The 21,706-nt window shown below is 42.0% G+C and overlaps 1 protein-coding gene across 4 annotated transcripts in view; it reads right to left on the bottom strand.

Annotated features, from left to right (window-relative positions):
- URI1 (URI1 prefoldin like chaperone) overlaps window positions 1-21,706 on the bottom strand; it is a 133,652-nt gene that overhangs the window by 72,301 nt on the left and 39,645 nt on the right. The gene's annotated exons all lie outside the window — the stretch shown is intronic.

The raw sequence follows: 21,706 nt of genomic DNA, 5'->3' as shown, positions 1-21,706 counted from the left end.
GATAGATAGATAGATAGATAGATAGATAGATAGATAGATAGATAGATAGGTAGGTAGGTAGGTAGGTAGGTAGGTAGGTAGGTAGGTAGGTAGATGATAGATAGATAGATACCAGGAATATGCAGAGTAAATTGAAGGCAATCTTAGAGGGGAAAACACTAGTAGCTGGGGAAACTAGGAAAGATCTATAAAAGGTAGGATTTGAGCTGAGGCTTAAAGGAAGCCTTGTGGCAGGAAGACCAATGACTACAGAAGGCTATTTAAATAATTTAAGAAAAAGATGGTAAGGGCCTGAGCTAAGGTGATAGCTATGTAAATGGACAGCAAGTGACATATATATGAAACGTGTTACAGATTAAATATATGAGAGTCAGGGGTCAGAAGGTGAAACTGAGGTTGTGGATCTTGGTGACTGGGAGAACTGAGCCCTAGGCAGATATGGGGAAGTTTTGAGGAGCATAAAGTAATTTAGTTTGAAACATGATCCAATTTACATTTGATCCTAGAGACAATAGAAAAAATATTAAGTGCTAATACTATATGTAAGATGGTAAATAAACTCACAAATTCTCCAGCTCTTAGCATCATCCCTGGCTGCTTCTTCTCAGAAATCCCCCAAAATATTCCTTTGGTAAAATCAGATTCACTTGAGTAATAAGGTTAGACAGCCAGATTACTGAGGGTTGAGAAGCATGTGAGAGGAAAGAAAGTAGAAGCAATAAAGATGGACGGCTCTTTCTCGGAATTTGGCTGAGGGAGGAAAAAAAAAGATATAGGAAAATAACTTGTGGAATGATGGGGTCTAGTGGGGATTTTTTTTTATGAGGGAAAACTTGGGCATTTTTGTAGGAAGTAGAAAAGGAGCCAACAGATAGGGAGATATTGAAGAGTAGAGAGAGAGGGCATGATTATGGAGACAACCTACTGGATATAATAGATAATCAATGATAGAGGGGTTTAAAGTATATAGAGGGGTCAGCCTTAGGGAGGAAAAGGGTCACTTCTTTATCAGAGATTGGAGTTAAAAATGGGAGAATATGAGATGATGACAAAGAATTGAGTAATTAAGGGAAGAATTCATCAATAAATCAAAAGGCTTTTATTAAGTATTTACTATGTGCTAAGCACTAGAAATACAAATGGAAAAGGAAGACAACCCTGTTCTCAAGGAACTCAAATCTTCTAACTGAGGAAGACAGCACTTATGGGGGGGAGGGGGAGAAGCTGTGGGAAGATGTCAAGGCCCAGGGGTAGTAAGATGAATTGACAGGCAATGCTTGGGTTCTGGAACACATAATAGTAGGGCAAACAATAAGAAGACTGTTTTCTTAGTAAAATATGAGGCAAGATCCTCCACTGTGAGGGATGTCCACTGTGTTCATGTGGACAGTATAGAAGCTTTGCTGAGAAAGGAGGTTTGAAACAGTCACTATGGAAAGTGGAATTGATACTCAAATGGGGAAGAATAAAATTTCCTTGATGACCCAGTCAAGAGTATCAGACATTAAATCTGTAATGGATGTGTAGTTCTTTTACTGAGTGATAAATAATCAGAGTAATCAAAGATTGGGGTTTGACAAGGTGTGAGCAACGATAACACAAGGAAGTGAGCAAGAGATTTACAAGTAGAGGATAGTATGGAGGCTAATTGCTGATTGAAGGGGATTGTCTCTTAGGTAAACGAGGTGAGAATCACAGTGTGGACAGAGAGTAGGGTTAGCAGGAAAATGACCTAGGAAGAGAGGGAATATTGGGTGTTATGATTGGATAAAGAAATTTTAAGAGTTCTTGATTAACATAATGGAAAACTTATGGTTGATGTCAGTATCAAGAATATGAACATTCTTGGGTGTATTGAGATAAAATGGAGGTCATGGGAGTTGAGTAAATTAAAGAAATGGAAGATAAAGATGATAAACTCATTATTATCAGGAAAAAAAAACAAAACACCCATCCCCCTCTGGTAAAGGGTACCCCAACATCTGGCTTTATGCTTGACTTTTCACTCTTACACACCCCACATATCTAATAATTTGCCAAATCTTGTCACTTCTGCCTATAATCTAATTGGTAGAACTATTAACAAGTATTTTTTAAGTGCTTACTATGTGCCTACTATGCTTTCGTAATTTTTTTTAATTTTCTTGTATTGCCCTTACTTTTTTCCCCTAATTTTTCCTTAACCTCTCTTATTTGATTTTTGAAGTCCTTAAGAACTCAAAAGTTATTCCAAGAACTATTTTTGGGTTTGTTTAACATTTCTTTTTGTAAGAATGGCTTTTTAAATTTTACTATCTGTAGCAGCAAGCACCCCAAGCGTCCTCAGGGTTTGCTGCCACCACAGGTTCTTGGATCTGCTTTGATAAAGGAAAGCAACTCAAAATGGGTTAACAAGCTTACTTTAATCAGTCAGACATATATCGTTTACCTTGTTCAGGGGAAAAGGTCAGCACCCCGAACTTCAAAGTACACAGACAGAATTATCAAGACAGAAACAGATCTAGTAGACAGATTTCAAACTGTCCAACCATTACATCCATACCCAGTCAACATCTGGGTTTCAACATCTGGGTTTTTTCAAAGCTGGGGGGGCTCAGGACAACGGCTTCCCAGAATCCAGATCAAATCACAGAACACTTCTCAAAGTGAGCCTCAAAACAAAGCTACACATCAGGGCTTATATAGCCTTCTCCTGGCTCAGAGAATGTAACAACCTTTTGGACCCACTGGCCAATCAAAAAGTATCTACTGAAAAACAAGCCTCCCACCCCAGGCTCCAGGTGCACTTTAGCCTAGGGGCAGGGAAGATCTTTAAATTTGCATTTCCATTACACTATCTTCCTATGAAAATGAACACAGATCTTCTCTATCCCTGTAGTAGCTGCCTATGGTTGGCTCTTTTTCCTTTGCTTATCCATCTTTATTTTTGTTTTGTTTTACTATTAGCAGCTTTATTATTGTAATCGGGTTCTCTTCCTGAATGGTGGAGAATGGTGCCCCAGGCCTCAGATCCTTCTTACAGTAATTTTCTGAGCTCTGTCCTGGAGCCCAACCTCAGGCAATCCTTCCTCTCTACTCCTAAAGTCACAGCTAGGGCCCCCAGCCACCTGTCCCTGAAATACTCTCCTTCCCCATAGTCCCTCTCAGGACTGCAAACTTCAACTCTCCTCTGGAACTGAAACCAGGGACTCTGCTCTCCCGTAAGTGCCCACAGCCAGCAGGGACCCTGCCCCTATGCTGCCACACTTACCTGGCATGTGCATGCCCCTTCTGGCACACAGCTGCAGCCTGGGACTGTGTAGGGACAGCACAGGTGGGACCCATGTGCTGAGGGAACAGATGGTCCTTTAGTCTTCACCTGTGCAGCTGTCCAGCCTCCACACTTGTGAAGTGAAATTTCCTGTGACTGAGGCTGCATTTTTAACCCAGCTGCCCTCAGGGCATGTTGTTTGTTGATTCAGTGGAGTCAACTCCCCCCACCTCCAAGCCAAGAGGTTGAGTCTTTCCTGAGGTCCTCTCTGGTTGTCTTGGAAGGACAACTGCTTTACATCAACTTTTATTTATTAATTTTTTAATTATTTTTATTATTTCTGCTGCTCTGTGTTCTCTTTGAGGTAATGTTCTATCATGTGTGTGTGTATGTGTGTGTGTGTGTGTGTGTGTGTGTGTGTGTGTGTGTGTGTAGGAAATATAGAGAGCCTGGAGTTTTCTGACTTTTCATAGGACTATATACCCTGTCTTTAAAAAAAATCTGAATTGGTTAATAAATTCCCTGTGTATCTTCCTCATTACACTTGTTTCTTGATGAATTTTGAGAATTTGACATTTTTATTCTTCAGCTTCCCAGCTCCCCAAGGCTGACTTCATGGTTTTCTTTGCTTATAACACTGCCTTGGGTGTAGGTTGTGTTCAGGGAAGACTAGTTCCTCTGGTGTGATGGCTGCTGAGCCCCTTTCAGTGTTGCTTTTCACCTTTGGTGTCCACCTGTTCCAACCAACTCTCACCTGTGGCTGCAAGAAACTGTAGTGTACACAGTGGCCACACCCCAGTAAGCCATTTCAGCAGACAGGCTAAGCCAGGTTGAGGGTAACCAAGGGGTCTCAAACCCATTGGTGAGTTGGAGGGTGTCTACCCCAAGCATGTGAAGATTTCCCCGGATGAGAATAATTTGTTCCAATGGTCATGAAGGCAGCTAAAGCAGACCCTGTGGGGTGCTTAGAGCTTGGGTAGACATCTAAGATGCCAAGGTCATCCAGTGCATCTTGAGCCATCACCAGTCATCTTGATTCTGTCCTGCCACTGGACTGTGATAACTCTGGAGGAGTGAGGCCAACAACTTCATGCAACTCTGCCTCATCTAAATCCAATTTAGGCATGCATCAAAAGACATCACCCATACCATTTTACCATTATACCTATCCCAAAGTCCTTTGGTGACGTGCAAGTGACAAAGCAGCAGGTGCAGATATGCTGGGAGCTATAGTGACAATCCTACACACAAGCAGCCTGGGCCATAGGGTCATTTTCCACTGGAAGCAGCAGTGGGATTCGGTAGCCCCCTGCGTGTCTGAGCAGCCTTTTAAGGATCAAACTGCTCACCTCCTGGTGTGAGGAAGAGACTAGAAAAGGTGCCCTAAAAATTGTATGCTTACCCTACCCTGGCCTGATTATCTTGGCAGGTGGGGAATCCCACTATGCAGTTGAAACACAAAAAATTGTACAAAAATGTCTGCAAACATGATTCTACTCACCACTGGCACATAGAATGTGTGTGCACTTATATACAACACAAAATCCAGTAGACCTGAAAGATGAACAGTTCTTGTTGTAGAGAATTCAGCAGATATCACATCCAAATAGCAACCCTGAGTAAAACAAGGCTGGCAAAGGAAAGCCAACTTATTGAAGTTGGAACTGGACACACATTTTTCTGGAGTAGTCTCTGTAAAGCTGTGAAGCTGGTATAGGTTTTGCAATTGAAACTAATCTAGTCAACAAGCTTGTACGCTTTCCAAAAGGAGTAAATGACAGTCTTATGACAATGTGACTGCCACTTGGAGGAAAATGTTATGCCACTGTCATCAGTGCCTATGCTCCCACCATGATGAACCCTGATAAATTCAAAGAAAAATTTTATGAAGACATAGAGACCCTTATTATCAATGTGACAAAAGAAGACAAGGTTATAATTCTGGGTGACTTTAATGCTAAAGTAGTCTGCCAGACTTGGCAGGAAGTGCTAGGAAGGAATGGAATTGAAACAGCAACAGCAATGGTCACTTACTACTGAAGATTTCTGCATCCCATGGCCTCATCCCCAACACAGTCTTCCATTTACCTAAACACAATAAAACTTTGTGGATGCACCCTCAGAGCAAACATTGGCGTTTAATAGACTATGTGACGGTAAGGAGAAGATACAGACAGGATGTAAGAGTAACGAAGGCATTACTCTTCATTAGAAGTGTGGTGCAGAGTGCTGTAATGATCATAGGCTTATCGTTTCCAAGCTAAATATTCGCATTCAACAAAAGCAAGAGTCCCCAAGGCAAAATGACTACCAGAAGAATTAATGTCAACAAATTAGAGCTCTGAGTGAGAAAAGTTTGTTGCTAACTTGGAGGGAAAGTTGAGCCAACACACCACTGGCAACAGTGGAGCAGAAAAGGAGAGGCAGCTTTCAGAGATTTGGTGTATAGCACTGCATTTGCTCAGAACATTCACAAACACCAAGGCTAGTCTGATGAAAATGATGGAGAAATTCAGAAACTGCTAAGTGAAAAATGAGAACTCCACAGGGTTTACCAGCAGGATAGTTCATCCATCTCTAAGAAGGCAGCATTTAATTCCATCAAAAGTAAAGTGCAAGCAAAGCTTAGAGAGATGCAGGATTCTTGGCTCAGTAAGAAGGTAGATGAAATTCAGTTTTATGCTGATAGTAACAATCCAAAGTGCTTTTATGATGCCCTGAAGGCTATTTATGGGCCAAAGACCTAGGGTGTATCTCCACTATTCAATGCTGATGGAGGCACATTGATTAGTGATAAGGATATGATCCTAGAGAGTGTTCTCAACATACCATCATCAATCAATGCTGAGACCATTGACCATTTACCTCAGGTTGAAGTCAATCCCTCCCTAACTGAAGTTCCAACTGAAGAAGAGACTTTGAATGCCATTAGGCTGCTTTCATGTGGCAAAGCACCTGGTGCTGATTTTTTTCCAGCTGAGATTTACAGGGTAGGGGTTCCATTGCTCATACAAAAGCTGGCTGAAATTTTCCAGGTTTTATGGCAAGGGGAGGTTATCCCCCAGGAGTTCAGGGATGCCCCCATTGTCTATCTCTATAAAAGTAAAGGAAATCTATTGTCCTGTGACAATCACAAGGGGGTCTCTCTATTAGTCACTGCTGGCAAGATTCTTGCCAGAGTCCTCCTTAATAGGCTGGTCCTTCACCTGGAAGATGTTCATCCACCTGCGAGCCAATGTAGCTTCAGGAAGGGCTGAGGAACCATTGATGTGGTGTTTGCTGCCCAAGAATTCCAGGATAAATGCCAGAGGTGGAAAAGAGTTCTGTGCACAATGTTTGTAGATCTGACCAAGGCCTTTATTGCTGTTAATTGTAAGGGTTTATGGAAAACGATGTCAAAATTTCATTGCCTGGAGAAGTTCATCAGCATTGTATGTCAATTTCATAAGTTCATGCTTGCCCAAATTCTAGATAATGGACGATGCTCTTGTGCCTTCCCAGTCACCAATGGAGTGAAACAGGCTATGTGCTTGCTCCCATGCTTTTTAGCATGATATTTTCAGCCATGTTGTCAAATGAGGTGAGGATGAACATGGCATCAATGTTTGCATCAACTGCACTGATGCAAATTCTTTTATTTGAAAAGGTTACAAGCCAAGAACAAAGTGGAGGGAGTGCTGGTACATGATTTTCTGTTTGTGGTTGATTGTGCACTCAATGCAGCCTCTGAAACTGAGATGCAACAAAGTAGAGATCAATTCTCTGCCGCTTGTTCTAATTTTGGACTAATAATTAACACCAAGAAAATACGGGTGCTCAATCAGCTACCACCACACCATCCATACGTGGAATTATTGGTTACAACACATGGAGAAGTTTTGAATGCTGTGGATAAGTTCATTTTCCTTGGCAGTGTACTTTCCAGGGATGTACACATCGATAGTGAGGTTGACCCATGCATTGCCAGGGTTAGCTCAGTGTTTGGGAGGCTCTGAAGGAAAGTGTGGGAGAGAAGAGGTATTAGACTACCAGACTGCAGGTCTACAGAGCCATGGTGCTGACCTCATTGTTGTATGCCTGTGAAATCTAGACAACCTACTAGTGTTATGCCAGGAAACTGAATTGCCTCCATTTGAATTGTCTTAGGAAGATTCTGAAGATCAACTGGTAGGATAAGGTGATCCTTATAAGGATATGTCTTATCCTCAGATAAGACACTGAGGTCCTTACTGAAACTAAACTGCCAACTATTCAAACTCTACTTCAGAGAGCATAACTCTGATAGGCTGGCCACATTGTTTGAATGCAAAACATATGCTTGCCAAAAAAAAAAAAAAAGACTTGTATGGAAAACTCACACAGCACAAGTGTTGACATGGTAGTCAGAAGAAGCAATACAAGGATACTCTCGAGGTTTCTCAAGAACTTTGGAACTGATGTGCCTGGTAAAGGCCTCATTTCTAAAATATATAGAGAACTGAGTCAAATTTATAAGAATACAAGTCATTCCCCAATTGATAAGTGGTCAAAGGATATGAACAGGCAGTTTTCAGAGGAAGAAGTTAAAGCTATCTACAGTCATGTGAAAAAATGCTCTAAATCACTATTAATTAAAGAGATGCAAATCAAAATAACTCTGAGGTACCACACCACACCTATCAGATTGGCTAACACGACAAGACAGGAAAATGATAAATGTTGGAGAAGACGTGGAAAAGTTGGAACACTGATTCACTGTTGGTGGAACTGTGAGCTGATCTGACCATTCTGGAGAGCAATTTGGAACTATGCCCAAAGGGCTATAAAAATGTACATACCCTTTGACCCAGCAGTACCACTTCTAGGGCTGTATCCCAAAGAGATCATGAAAGTGGGAAAAGGACCCACATGTACAAAAATATTTATAGCAGCTCTTTTTGTGTTGGCCAAGAACTGGAAATTGAGGGGATGTCCATCATTTGGGGAATGGCTGAACAAGTTGTGGTATATAGATGTAATGGAATACTATTGTGCTATAAGAAATGATGAAAAGGCAGACTTCAGAAAAACCTGCAAAGACTTATATGAATTGATGCTGAGTGAAGTGAGTAGAACCAGGAGAGCATTGTTCTCAGTAACAGCCACAGTGTGCAATGCCTAATTTTGATAGACTTAGCTCTTCTCAGCAATGCAAGTACCTAAAACAGTTCCAAAGGACTCATGATGGGAAGTGCTGTCCACATCCAGAGAGAGAACTGTGGAGTCTGAATGCAGAGCAAAGCTGACTATTTTCTTTTGTTGTTGTTTTCTTTTCTTTCTCATGGTTTCTCCCATTCATTGTAATTCTATATAATGTGACTAATGTGAAAATGTTTAATAGGAATGTAGAACCTATATTGCATTGTATGCCATCTTGGGGAGGGGGGAGGAGAAGTAGGGGGAGAAAATTTAAAACTTATGGGAGCAAATGTTGAAAACTAAAAATAAATAAACTTTAAAAAAAAGAACTTTGGAATTGATTGTGTGACATGAGAGACACTGGCACAGGACTGTTCATCAAGGCATGCTCACCTCAGAGAAGGTGCTATGCTCTAGGAGCAAAGCAGAATTGAAACAGCTCAAAGTAAATGCAGGATGCACAGGTTTGGAATATCCATCCTAAATGTACACATGAACTATTTGTGCCCAACCTGTGGTAGAGCATTCCAACCTCATATTGGTCTAATCAGCCACAGTCAGATACAGAGAAACTTGACTGTAGCATAGTGATGTCATTTTGATCCTCTCAAAGAATGAAGGACAATGAGCAACTAACCACGTGCCAAGCATTGTGGTAGGTGCTGGAAATAAAAATACTCATTATCTTTCCTTCCTAAACTCTTCTGTCTTTATACCTCCTCTATTCCCTTTTCCATCATCCTTTGCATATGCCCCCTTCTCTTCTCTGACACTGCCATCCCCTGCTGAAGACCCTTATTACCCTAGACTGTTGGTTGGTCTGTCTGCCTGTCACAAGTCTCTCCCTGCTCCAGTCCAACCTCTGCCAAAGTGATCTTCCTGACCGTGTCACAAACTTCCACTTCAATAAGCTCCCCATCACCTTCAGGATCAAAAATACCCAATGTTGCTGCCCCCCTCCATATCTTTGGGCCCTGGGCGCTGTGGGCCCCCCCACCCTGTTCTTGAGCCTCCAGGATCCCCCAGCCTAGTGTGTGAGGCCCACAGGCCGGCAGGCCTGGCAGCAACTATGGAGGTGGTCTCCATGATATGTCTATGTCATGACATTGGGAAAAAAGCCAACTGTAGCAGCAAGCACCCTGGCGTCCCTAGGGTGGCTGCTCACATAGGTTCTTGGATCTGCTTTGATAAAGGAAAGCAACTCAAAATGGGTTAACAAGCTTACTTTAATCAGTCAAACATGTATCGTTTACCTAGTTCAGGGGAAAAAGGTCAGCACCCCGAACTTCAGAATACACAGACAGAATTATCAAGTCAGAGAAACAGATCAAGTAGACAGATTTCCAAACTGTCCAACCATTACATCCATACCCAATCAATATCTGGGTTTCAACATCTGGGTTTTTCAAAGGGGGGGGGCCTCTGGACAACGGCTTCCCAGAATCCAGATCAAATCACAGAACACTTCTCAAAGTGAGCCTCAAAACAAAGCTACACATCAGGGCTTATATAGCCTTCTCCTGGCTCAGAGAATGTAATAACCTTATTGACTCACTGGCCAATCAAGAAGTATCTACTGAAAAACAAGCCTCCCACCCCAGGCTCCAGGTACACTTTAGCCTAGGGGCAGGGAAGATCTTCAAATTTACATTCCCATTACACCAACCTGGACCTTGTGTCTCTGGCAGCCTGTCAGATTCAAAGCACCATAATGCCAGGGATGATCCTTTTCAGGCAGCCTCAACCACTAGCCTTGCCTCAGTACAAGACTGAAGCATCATTGAAGAAATTTCATCTTTTATACAGTTTGAGAAGAATGGCTTTGGGCTACTTCAGAGATCTCAGTGATGCCCTCAAAGAATGAAGATTGGCATCCATTGGCTTCAAGAGAAGGCTATGCCCAAAGAGAAGTGCAAACATGTTTGGAGTGTTGGTGGCGGTATATATCCTTCCAAGGAGAAGAGTTTTAAGGATAGGTAGCCCCTACTATGCTTCACAGAATCCCTGGCTTCCTTCAAACCACAGCTAAGGTACCACTCTCTACAGGATTGACATCAGCTCAGGACATTTTCCTTACTGCTGATGCTGCTTTGCCACCCTCTAGACCAGATCCCAGAGACAGTGTCTGAGAGGAGCTAAGCCATTTGGCTCTAAATTCCCTGGGCCCAAGTGTCTTCATCTTCCCTCTGGCCATTTACAACTCTGCTCAGACTCCTCTGCTTCTCCCTCTTGGTTTAAACTCTCAAAAAATCATCCCTACCATTTCCTCAGTGACCTGCCCTAATTGCTGCACTGGCTTCCCCGGCTGCCCTCCACCATGCTCCTTCTCACTTTTGTATCAGTATCCAGCCCTTGTCACACAGTAAGGACTTCATGAATGCTTTAGCATTATCTATATGGACTTATCTGTGTGTGAGTTGAGAATGTAAGTTCCTGGCAGGGACTGGCTACTTTTTCATGAATCGCAGAACTTGTGTATCCTCACATGTCACCTGTGCCCCAAGTAATTGTCCAACTTCCCCTAGCCTCTCAAGGCAGCACATTGAACTTTGGGTCAGCTCTCATTGTGTTGCTTCTGTTCTGCCTTCTGGGCCAGACAGAACAAGTGTGATCCCTCCTCTATGACCTAGCCCTTTATATCCTTGAAGGCAGCCATCATGTTCTCCTTGAGCCCTCTCTTCTCCAGGTTCCATCCCTAGTCTCATCAAATGCTCTTCAAATGTTAATATGATTGTACATGTAGAGCCCATATCAAATGGCATGCTGTCTTGGGAAGGGGGAAAATTTAGAACTCAAAATCTTATAAAAATGAATGTTGAAAACTAAAAATAAATTGAATTTTAAAAGTAAAAAAAAAAAAACAAAGACCAATGTCTTTTTGGCATGCAAAGTTCTTCATAACCTCTCTCTTTTGCCCTCACTGTTCAATCATCTTTTTGATCCAGTCACAGTAACCTTCTTGCTATAACTTGAACAAGACACTCCCATCTCTGGACTCCCAGCATTTTCTTTGGCTGTCCCCCATGTTTGAATCACATCTTGGCTTCCTTGGGTTTTTTCAGAAAAGTCCCAGCTCAAATCCTGCCTTGTACAGGATGCTTTTCCAATACCTCTTAATTCTTCTCTCTGAAATTACCCTCCATTTATCCTGTCTACAATTTGTTTGTAAATAGTTATTTGCACGTTGTCTCACCCATTAAGACTATGAGCTCCTAGAGAGCAGGAACTATCTTTTTCAAGTTCCCAGTTGTTAGCACAGGGCCTGGCACATAGTAGGTGCTTAATAAATGTGTACTCAGTGACTGACAAAACAGTTCCTAGCCTCAAGGAACATATATCCTAACTGGGGAGGGAGTGGAGGAGAGCAAAAAGCAAGTATATAAATACTTACAGAATAAACATAAAGAAAATACATGAATACAAAGTAGTTAAATACAGAGTAGCTAAGAAAGGTATCAATAGCTGGGATGATCAAAAAAGTTCAATGTAGAAGGTGGTACTTATGCTGCACCTTGAAGGAAGAGAGACATTCTTTGAGGCAGGAGTGACAAGAGAGTATAATCTGGGTATGGGAGACAGCCAGGGCAAAGGCAGAGACAGAAAGTGGAATACTATATATGAAAAACAAAGAAAGTTAACTTGGCTAGATGATAGAGTATGAGAGATAATGTATGATGAAACTGGGAAAACAGGTTGAAAACAGGCCCAAAGGGTTTTTAAAGCTAAACTGAAGAGGTCATGTTTTATCTTAGAGGCAATAGGAAGCCACTGGAGTTTGATGGGTAGGGGAGTGACAGACATGTCATGTTTAGACATGCACTTTAGGAAAGTCACTGTCAGCTGTAAGATATATGATAAAATGAAAAAAACATAAACTTGAGGTAGAGAGGCCATTGCAATAGTCCAGGTAAGAGGTGATGGAAGGATACTAGGATGGTAGCCCTGTGAGTAGAGAGGAAGATAGGAATAAAATAGAACTCATCTTTCCCCCAAAAAAATCTTTCCTCTTCCAGACTTCCCTATTTCTGGTAAACATGGGAGTTTTTCCAGTTTCCCAGTGTCCCAACTTAAAAATTATCTTCAATTCCACATTCTCCCTCACCTACATGTCCAGTAAGCTGTCAAATTTTGTTGTTTCCACATTTATGACATTTCAATCCTTGTCATAGCCACCAATTTAGTTCAGGTGCTTCTGACTCTACCCCAGGCTATTATAATGGCTTCCTATTTGGTTTCATTGCCTCCTTATCTCTCCCTACTCCAGAGTGTCTTCTACGCAGATGCCAGAATGTTTTTTCCTTAAGCACAGACCTGATCATGTCATTCACCTACCCAGTAAATTCCAGGTTTTCATGAAACTGCTGTCTCCTAGTTATCTTCCTAACCACTCCAATCTTTTTTGTTAGATCCTCATCTAGGTCATGCATGTCTACTAACTGTGGGTGTTCCCCAAGACTCTGTCCTAAACCTTCTCTCCCTCTGCACTATTACCTTTGATGATCTTATCAGCTCCCATGTATTCATTCCCTATTGTACTGCTAGGTAGTACAGTGGATAGAGTACTGGACCTGAAGTCAGGAAGACATTTCTTAAGTTCAAATATGACCTTAGACACTTACTGTATGTGACCCTGGGCAAGTCACTTAATCTTGTTTGCCTCAATTTCCTCATCTGTAAAATGAGTTGGAGAAGAAAATCCAAGAAAACACCAAATGGGGTCACAAAGAGTTGGACACACAACTGAAACAACTGAATAAAGTTGAATATCCTGTAAACATATCAAAATGTTTTGTTTTGGTTTATAGTAGATAAAAAAACAAAATCACACCTTCTCCCCTAATTTAGCTTCCACCCTTTCTATTATTGTTTACGACACCACTATCCTCCCAGACAGTCACACAAGACCTAGGAATCATCCTTGATTCCTCATGCTTAAAGACATGGGGGAAACTCAGTGAAAATGCCTGGAATTTGAGATGGAATATTCCCAAGTCCAATCTGTTGTGAAGGCCTTTTAATTTTATCTTTGTAACCTCTCTCACATATTACTCCCCTTCCTCTTACGCTGTGACTATCCTGATGTAGGGACTCATCACCTCATGCCTATACTATTGGAGTAGCCTAGTGGTAGTTTTCTTGACTCAAGTCTCTCCCCATTCCAATCCATCTTCCACTTAACTGCCAAAGTGATCTTCTTAAAGCATGAATCTGTTGATTGAATAAACTGTAGTGGCTCCCTATGACTCCCAGTATCAAATGTACAACCCTGTTTGGTGTTGAAAACTCTTCAAAACTTGGTTCCCTTTCCAATTTTCTTACACCTCACTACCTTCCACATATTCTGTGATTCAGTGATGCTGGATTCCTTACTGTTCCTTACCCAAGACAGTCATATCTCCTGATTCTAGCATTTTCTTTTTTTTTTTATAAGCAATTGGGGTTAAGTAACTTGCTCAAGGTTACATGGCCAGTTATTTCTGGGTGTGGTGCTGAGTGTCTGAGCCCAGATTTGATCCAGGTCATCCCAACACTGGAGCCGGTGCTCTTACTCGCTGTGCTACTTGGCCGCCCCTGATTCTAGCATTTTCACTGGCTTTCTGCCATGCCTTCAAATTTTCCCTTCCTTGTCTCTGTCTCTTGTTCTGCCTAATATCTTTCAAGTCTAAGCTAAAATCCCACCTTTTACAGGAAGCCTTTTCAAATCCACATTATTTTCTCCAATTTATCCTGTATATGTCTTATTTGTACTTAGTTGTTTGCATGTTGCCTCCTCCATTATGAGAGAAATGATTTTTTTTTATTAACAACTAATTATTGAATTAGGACCATGGTTTTTCTACTTTTCTAATTCCTCATCCATAAATCAACCAGTGTAGAAAATCTCTCTCAAAGCCAGGATGGCTGAGATCCATCTAATCAAAGATCATAAAAGGAATTGGTACATTACTTCTTATTGTGTTTGCTTAGATGGGTCTGGAAAAAATGTGGATCCTCTCTTTTGTCAGACAGGTGATATGGAAATTGGTAAGTCTCTTTGACCAAGACTTGGGTGATCCAAGTCACCTCTACCTCAAGACTCTCATTGTAATATAGTACACGTCCCATATATAATATTCATTTTTACATTAATTGTTAACCAATCAGAGTTGATTGACATCCTCAGGAACACCTACTCTTCCAAGGGTATATAAACTGTGATCCCACCAACATGAGGGGTCTTTGTTCTAAGAGAGATAGCCAAATGACCATCCTTTTATTAATAAACGTGCTAGCCTTATTAATAAAATGATTAAATTACTCAGAAACCATGTCTTTCAAACTTTCTAATAGTCACAGTTAGACTTCAGACTCATTGAGAAAAAAGGACTATTTTTTGCCTCTCTTTGTATCCCCAGCATTTAGGCACATAGTAGGTGTTATGGGAATGGCAATTTAAAATCTCCCCTGCCCTAGGACCTTTGATAGGCTTAAGTGACTGAGAATCTTCCTTGATTTGAAAATATACTCTGCCGCCTAATAGGCTGAATGTGGTCACATAGAGCCTGTGGTGGGAGGCTTGTTTTTCAGGAATGCCCATACCTTGATGCTTTGTGATTGGGCAGTGGGTCAAGAGGGTTGTGACATTCTCTGAGCCAAGAGAAGGTTATATATACCCTGATGTGAGGCTTTGCTTTGGGGCTCACTTTGAGAAGAGTTTGTGATTTGACCAGACAAGACTCTGGGCAGCCGTTGAGCCCCCCCGGCTTTGAAAACCCAGATGTTGGTGCTCCCCTCTCTGGTAACTGACTAGGTATGGATGTAATGGTTGGACAGTTGGAAGCCTGTCTACTGATGTCTGCTGATTTGTTTCTCTGTCTGTATTTTTTGTCTGCTTGTAACCTCTGTATTCTCTGAAGTTCGGGGTGCTGACCTTTTTCCCCTGAACTAGGTAAATGATATATGTTTGATTAAAGCAAGATTGTTAACCCATTTTGAGTTGCTTTCCTTTAGAAAAGCAGATCTAAGAACCTGTGTTGGCAGCCATCCTGAGTATGCTAGAGTGCTTGCTGCTACAGTAGGCACTTAAATGCTTATTGACTGACTGACTCTATGTGTCTAAGCCATTCAACCAGTTCCAAACCAAACTAACTATACTGTAATTTAGCTTATATCTCTCCATATTTTCTACAAAAATAACATGAAACACCTCATCCAATGTTTTGCTAAAATTTAGATAAGACATTTCTATGCCATTTTCCTGCATTGTAATTCTACCAACCCTGTTAAAAAAAAAAAAGTATGAAATGAGTTTCATCTGACTAGTGGCACTGGCTACCTTCCTTGCTTCTCCTCCCACATGATACTTCATACCCCCAGTCCAGGCCATTTTCATTGGCTGCCCCTTATGCCTGGAATTCTCTCCCTCTGAATGTCCACTGTCTGAATTCCTTCAAGTCTCAATTGCATTTTCTGAAAGAAGCCTTTCTTGATCCTCCTTCATTTAGTGTCTTCCCTCTTATTTATCTCCAGTTTATCCTGGATTTATCTTGTTCATCCATAGTTGTTTATATGTTGTTTCAGTTTGAACTCCTGGAGATCAGGGACCATCATTCACCATGCTTTGTATGACCAGCACTTAGCACAGTGACTGGCACACAGAAGACCAATGCTTATTATCTTGATCTGATTCCCTATTGCCTCTAGAAAAATTCCTCTGTGTAGCTTTCAAAACTCTTCCAAACTTGTCCTCAACCTATCTTTCCAGCCTCAATAAACTGCCCTATCTCTTTTTTTGCTTCTGGGGAAAATAGACAACTTTGTTTGACTTTTATATTCTTGCCCAAACCCTCTCATTTTCTATATTTCAATCAAACAAACCCTGCTGTTTCTTAGGCAGATTCCTTACTTCATTTTCCATTTGCATGCCTTTTGTTCTAGGTGAACGTTCACCTGTTCCTGGAATGTATTGCATTCCTATCTCAGCTTCCTAGATCCCTTGTCTCCTTCAAAACTCTACTCAAGTGCCACTTTCTACATGAAGCCTTTGCTGATCCTCCACCTGCTAGTGCTTCCCCTCAAAATGTTTATTTCCTATGTGTGTTGTGAAAAGTGATTTCTCTTGGTAATCTGTGTCTTGGAGACCCAGAGCTCCCAGCCCCTTTCCCCTTCTGCTCCAAAGTTCTTCAGAAGGACCTTCTTATCCTGGTCAAACCCATCCCAAGCCTGAATTAATTTTATCCTCCTCAGGCTTGGGTGGAGGCAGATTGTTAAAGAACTGTATAAAATGATAGTGAGATGATACCAGCCCCTGCTGACCAAAATTAAGTGACCTAAGTCACCTACTCAAGATCTCATTTTCATATAACCACCTCCCAGTGTGTCGACCAATCAGGGTTGATTGGCATCCTTTGGGAATACCTGCTCTTCAATGGGCAAATCACACTATACCCCCAAATCCCAAACTGAGCCAGTTCTGAACCAGCTCCCTGGGGTGGGGCCCAGTTTTAGACTGAACTCCCATGCAATGAATGTCAACCCAGCTTGAGAGAAATAAAAACATCACTTGCCTCTTTCTTAGAACAAACTCTAGTTTGGGGTTTGGGGAGTTCAGAATTTAAATTGGGGTTTGACAGTGTATATTGCATATATATATTTGGGTGCAGTCTGTTTCCCAGATTGAAAGGAAGCCCCTTGAGAATAGGGATGGAATGTGAGCTCTGAGGGAAGGAACTATTTGTGTCCCTGTATTCCCAGTGCCTGGCCACAGTGCCTGGCACATAGTTGGCATTTAATAAATGCTTATTAATTGATTTATTTGAGGGAATATCAGTGTGTTGGTGAAGTATCCTTGTATAAGCAGGATAGAGGAGAAGGAAAGACTCTGAACCAGGTATACTAACCTCAGAAAAGGAGGAAGATAACCTGAAAGACAAGTGACCAGGAGCTGAATCAAGTGATGCATTTCAAGTGATAAGCATGAACCTTAAAGGAGGCTAGCTTGTTGAATGATGTCAAGTCTAGAAATGGCAGTGAGAAGCAAGGAGTATCCCAGCACTCCTTGGAGGACAGAATGTTCAACCAGTGCTGGAAGTGAGAGCTAGAAGTACAGCCTCAGGGCAGCAGTTGAGAGTCAGGAAGGGAAAGTCAGTGACAGAAATTGGAAGGAGCATGAGAGGAAGAGGTCTAAAATGGAGGTAAGTTTCTTGATTATAGGGGGCACCATGGAAGGGAGGGAGAAACTAGAGTAGGACATTTGAGGAGTAAGGTTGACATGGATGGGGAAGAGAAAATGGGCAGTGAGGATTGGGGAGGGGAATGGTTTACTCTTAGGCAATCAAGTATTTGATATTTGGTATCAAGTATTTGGTATGATAAAGTAAGAGGGAGTGGGAAGTTTGCTTTCTATCCATAGGGGAAGATTCTGGGGAGAGGAGCAGTAGATGGGAGCTTAACTAATGATAGTAGGTGAGTAAGTATGTTCATTCAGTATCTTGGCTCCACCTCAGTGGTCCCATTGGCTCTCTACCCTCTTTGATGATGCTGATTTTCAGTCTCTATGGTTTTTAAGGAATAGCTTCCTCAGAGTCAAAGGACTGGTTAAGGAGGATAAAAACTTAATAATTAGACCTATCATTACTTTGGGAGGCAGTAACTTCCCTAACAGTGAAAATCTCTAGAGGATGTGTCTTGACTTGTTAGAGGTGTTATTACAGTTTAGGGAATGGTTTCATTGATCTTTTTGGTTCCTTCCACCTCTGAGATTTCCACCTCTGTTTCCCTTTCCTTCCTTTTCACCATCCCAAGGAATTAATGAGCAGTGAAAAGTATAGCAACTAAAGATAAAAGAAATTACCAGGGCCCGAATAATCCATTACTACCAAGATAATCAGTCTCTAAATAAAAATAAAAGTTATTTGATCCATTTGGTAAACTGGAGATAAAGACCCCCTTAATCATTGCTTCTGAATGTGGCCTAAATGGGAGGACCTTTAATCCAGTATGAGTTTGCCAAGGGAGGAATTTTGCCCCAGGGTTAGAGATTTAAGGGGTAGATGACTGCAATTGTACCTCTCCTAGGAAAAAGGAGTCAGAGTGAGGATATAGCCAGCAGAGCTGGTGACAGTGACAGGCTGGTGACAGGAGAAGCAGGAAAAGACCCCTGCAGGAGGATCAAGGAATATCTCTTAGGACTAAAGATTGGTGCTGGCAGAACCCAACCTCTTGACATACCTGCAGGTGGGGAGGAAGGCTGAATCCCAGGAAAGTTTCCTCCCCTGTCTCCTTGCCTAGTCCAGTGAGATGATCCATTCAGCATCAGGTCTCTGCCTTGTTACTTCAGACATCTTGCTACATAGGGATTGCCAGCCCAGGGATTAACATAAGTCTTAAAACTGTTCTCCCCTTCCTTTTCCTTCTCACATCCTCCAGCCCCCACTCTCATTGGACTATTCAAAGGGGTTGTAACAACAATAACTTTCAGATATGGGCAAGGTAGGGAAGGGAAGGCAGCACAACCTTCCAGATAATAATAATGGCAGCTAACCTTCACATAGTCCCCACTATATGCCAGGCATTGTGCTAAACACATTATTTTATACAATAGTATCTCATATAATCTTCACAATAACCTTTTGAAATAGATGCTATAATTAACCTCATTTTATAGTTGAGAATACCAAGGCAAGCAGAGTTTCAGTGACTTGCCCAGGGTCACACAGCTAGTGTCGAAGGCTGGATTTGAACTCAGGTCTTCCTGACTCCAACCACAATGCTCTATCCACTATACCACCTAACTACCTTTTCTGCTGGATATCTTTGCCTTTCTAGAGATCACTTCTGCCTTTTTATCCCAGGCCAGGGACAAGTCTTTCCCCCATAGTTTTGTATTCCAGTGCAAATGATCCAAACTCTACTGGTGCCCAGTTTAAAGTTCAATCTGGAACTCTGTGAGGGGAGAGGGAAAGAGGAGGGAGAACATATTCAAGTATTCTGCTAAAGAAGAAATGCCTCCTGAGGCTTAGGAGTTCTCCTCCCTCTTTCAGCATGGTTTGTCCAGGGATGGGGCATTAAAGGCCTAGTTCAGAATAGGAGGAAAAATCAACCCCTGAGTCCCCTATCCTTGAGATTTTTCTTTCCCTCAAAACTTTAAACTTTCTTGAAGAGTGAAAGGGATAGGGTTGGAGCACCAGAGTCAGAGAGGCCTGGAAGGCTCTAGACACACCTAGCTCTTTGGATTCAGTGAAAAGTCTTACCATAGCTTCAAAAACTCATCTTCACAAGTATAGGGCGGGGAGGTGTGGTTAGATAATAGTTTGTTTGAAAAAAAAATCTAATGATTTTGATGGACTGCAAGTTTAATATGAGTCAGCAGTGTGATATGGCAACTAACCCCTCCCCCCAACTCCAAAACAAACCAAAAGCCAAATATGACTTGGACTGCCTTAAAAAGAGGCAAAACTTCCCCAAAAGAAGGTAATATAGTTCCTTTGTAATATGTTCTGGTCAGACCACAGTTGGACTATTATGTTCTTTTCTGGGTGCCATAGTTTGATGAATAAACAAATGAAAAAGAATTTATTTAGTTTAGCTTACTTTTATTATAAAGTACTAAGTGCTGAATACAAATGGAAAAGTGAGACAGTCCCTGCTCTCCATGAGCTCACATTCTAACAGGGGAGATAGCACAGGCAAGGTTTGGCTTTAGTTCAGATGGAAAGGTTATGGACTCCTTAGGATTCAGAGGCTGGGGAGCAGATAGCAGTGCCCAAGGTCTGGAGGTCACAGGGCCTGATAGGGCATGGCGGTCCAGCATCTAACCAGAAGAATTTTGTTGATGGCTTCCAAGCAGTTGTTCCTGCTCCTACAGCCAGGGGGTCCACAATAGTGGGGAATGAGGGAGTGGACTTTGGCCCAGAGTAGGCCAATGCTTCAGTTTCCTTATTGTGGGAGAGATGGGGAAGGTCAGCATCCATCCAGGAAGGGGAAAAAGGAAAAGGATATTGGCAGCAAGGTTATGGGAGTGGCAGGGGCAAAGACAAGGAAAGGTTTCCTCTGCCTGATCCTCTCCCCTTCATTCCTGCTGTGATCTATTCATTGATACACTAGAGAATGTTATACAGAGGAAGTCAAGTGAGACTTCCATGTCATATAAAGAGTATCTGAAGGAACAAGGGATGTTTAGGTTGGAAACAGGAAGACCCAGATCAGAGGTCATGAAAGCTGTGCTCAAGTAGCTGAAGGACTTTAGTGGGGAAATAAGATTAGACTTGTTCTGTTTATCCCCAAAGAACAGAAACAGGAGTGGACTTAGATGGGGGGCCCGCTAGATGGCGCAGCGAGTACAGCACCAGTTCTGGAGTCAGGAGAACCTGAGTTCAAATTTGACCTCTGACACTTAACACTTACTAGCCATGTGACCTTGGGCAAATCACTTAACCCCAATTGCCCCTCCAAAAAGCAAAAAAAAAAAAAAAAGACTTGGATGGGGAGGATAGGGATAAAGTGCACTTGTTTCAAGCCCTTTTTCATCTTCCTCTTCCAAAGAATCTATCTATTTGCTAAGAATTACCACTCTATCCCCTAGTCAGACCTTGAATGCCAAGTGAGGAAGCAACTGGCTTTAGCTTGTTCTTAAGAGTGATTGGTTTAAATAGGAAGGTACCAAATGGTTCCATTTCTCTGGGGAGTGGAAGAGGGCTGTATATCCAGAAATGATTTCCTAGGATCCTGAGCTCCTACTCCCCTTCCCCATGGTAAGCTCACCCTTCTCTTCTCTCCAAATGAGGGTGTCTTTGGTGCAGTAGGATGGATTTTGCAGCCAACTGACAGCACTGTTGCATTAAAAAACAGAAAGGGAGGGCACTGTACACAGCAAAAACCGTTCTTTAGTAAAAGCTGTGGCCTCCTGGAAATGTTCTCACCTTGTGTCTCTCTCTTCGGAATGAGGAATCTCTGCCTTGGACCAGTATTTCAAGACTTACCCATTCTATATTCACTTCACTCCCAGCTCTTCTTCTCAGTCTTCTGACTTCTCTGCCCCAGAACCTTTTAAATGTTATCTTCCTCCATTTGAGTGGAAGAAGCTCAAACAAACTCCTTGAGGCTAGGCAATATCTTTTTTTCATTCAGAACAATGCAAACAGCTCCTACCTGGAACTAAAAGAGAGCTTAAAAACGTGCTAAATAATAAATGTGCTGCCTGGAACTAGGTAAGTGCTAAATAAATCCGTTATCTGTCTATCCATTCACCCATCCAGCTATCCCTCCCTCCCTTCATCCATCCATCCATCCATCCATCCATCCATCCATCCATCCATCCAT

The sequence above is a fragment of the Petaurus breviceps genome, unplaced genomic scaffold, assembly GCF_028583685.1.
Source record: "Petaurus breviceps papuanus isolate PSGF00001 unplaced genomic scaffold, PetGlider_PUasm1.0 171, whole genome shotgun sequence".
NCBI lineage: Eukaryota > Metazoa > Chordata > Mammalia > Diprotodontia > Petauridae > Petaurus > Petaurus breviceps.
This window is presented reverse-complemented; position numbering and strand designations above follow the sequence as displayed.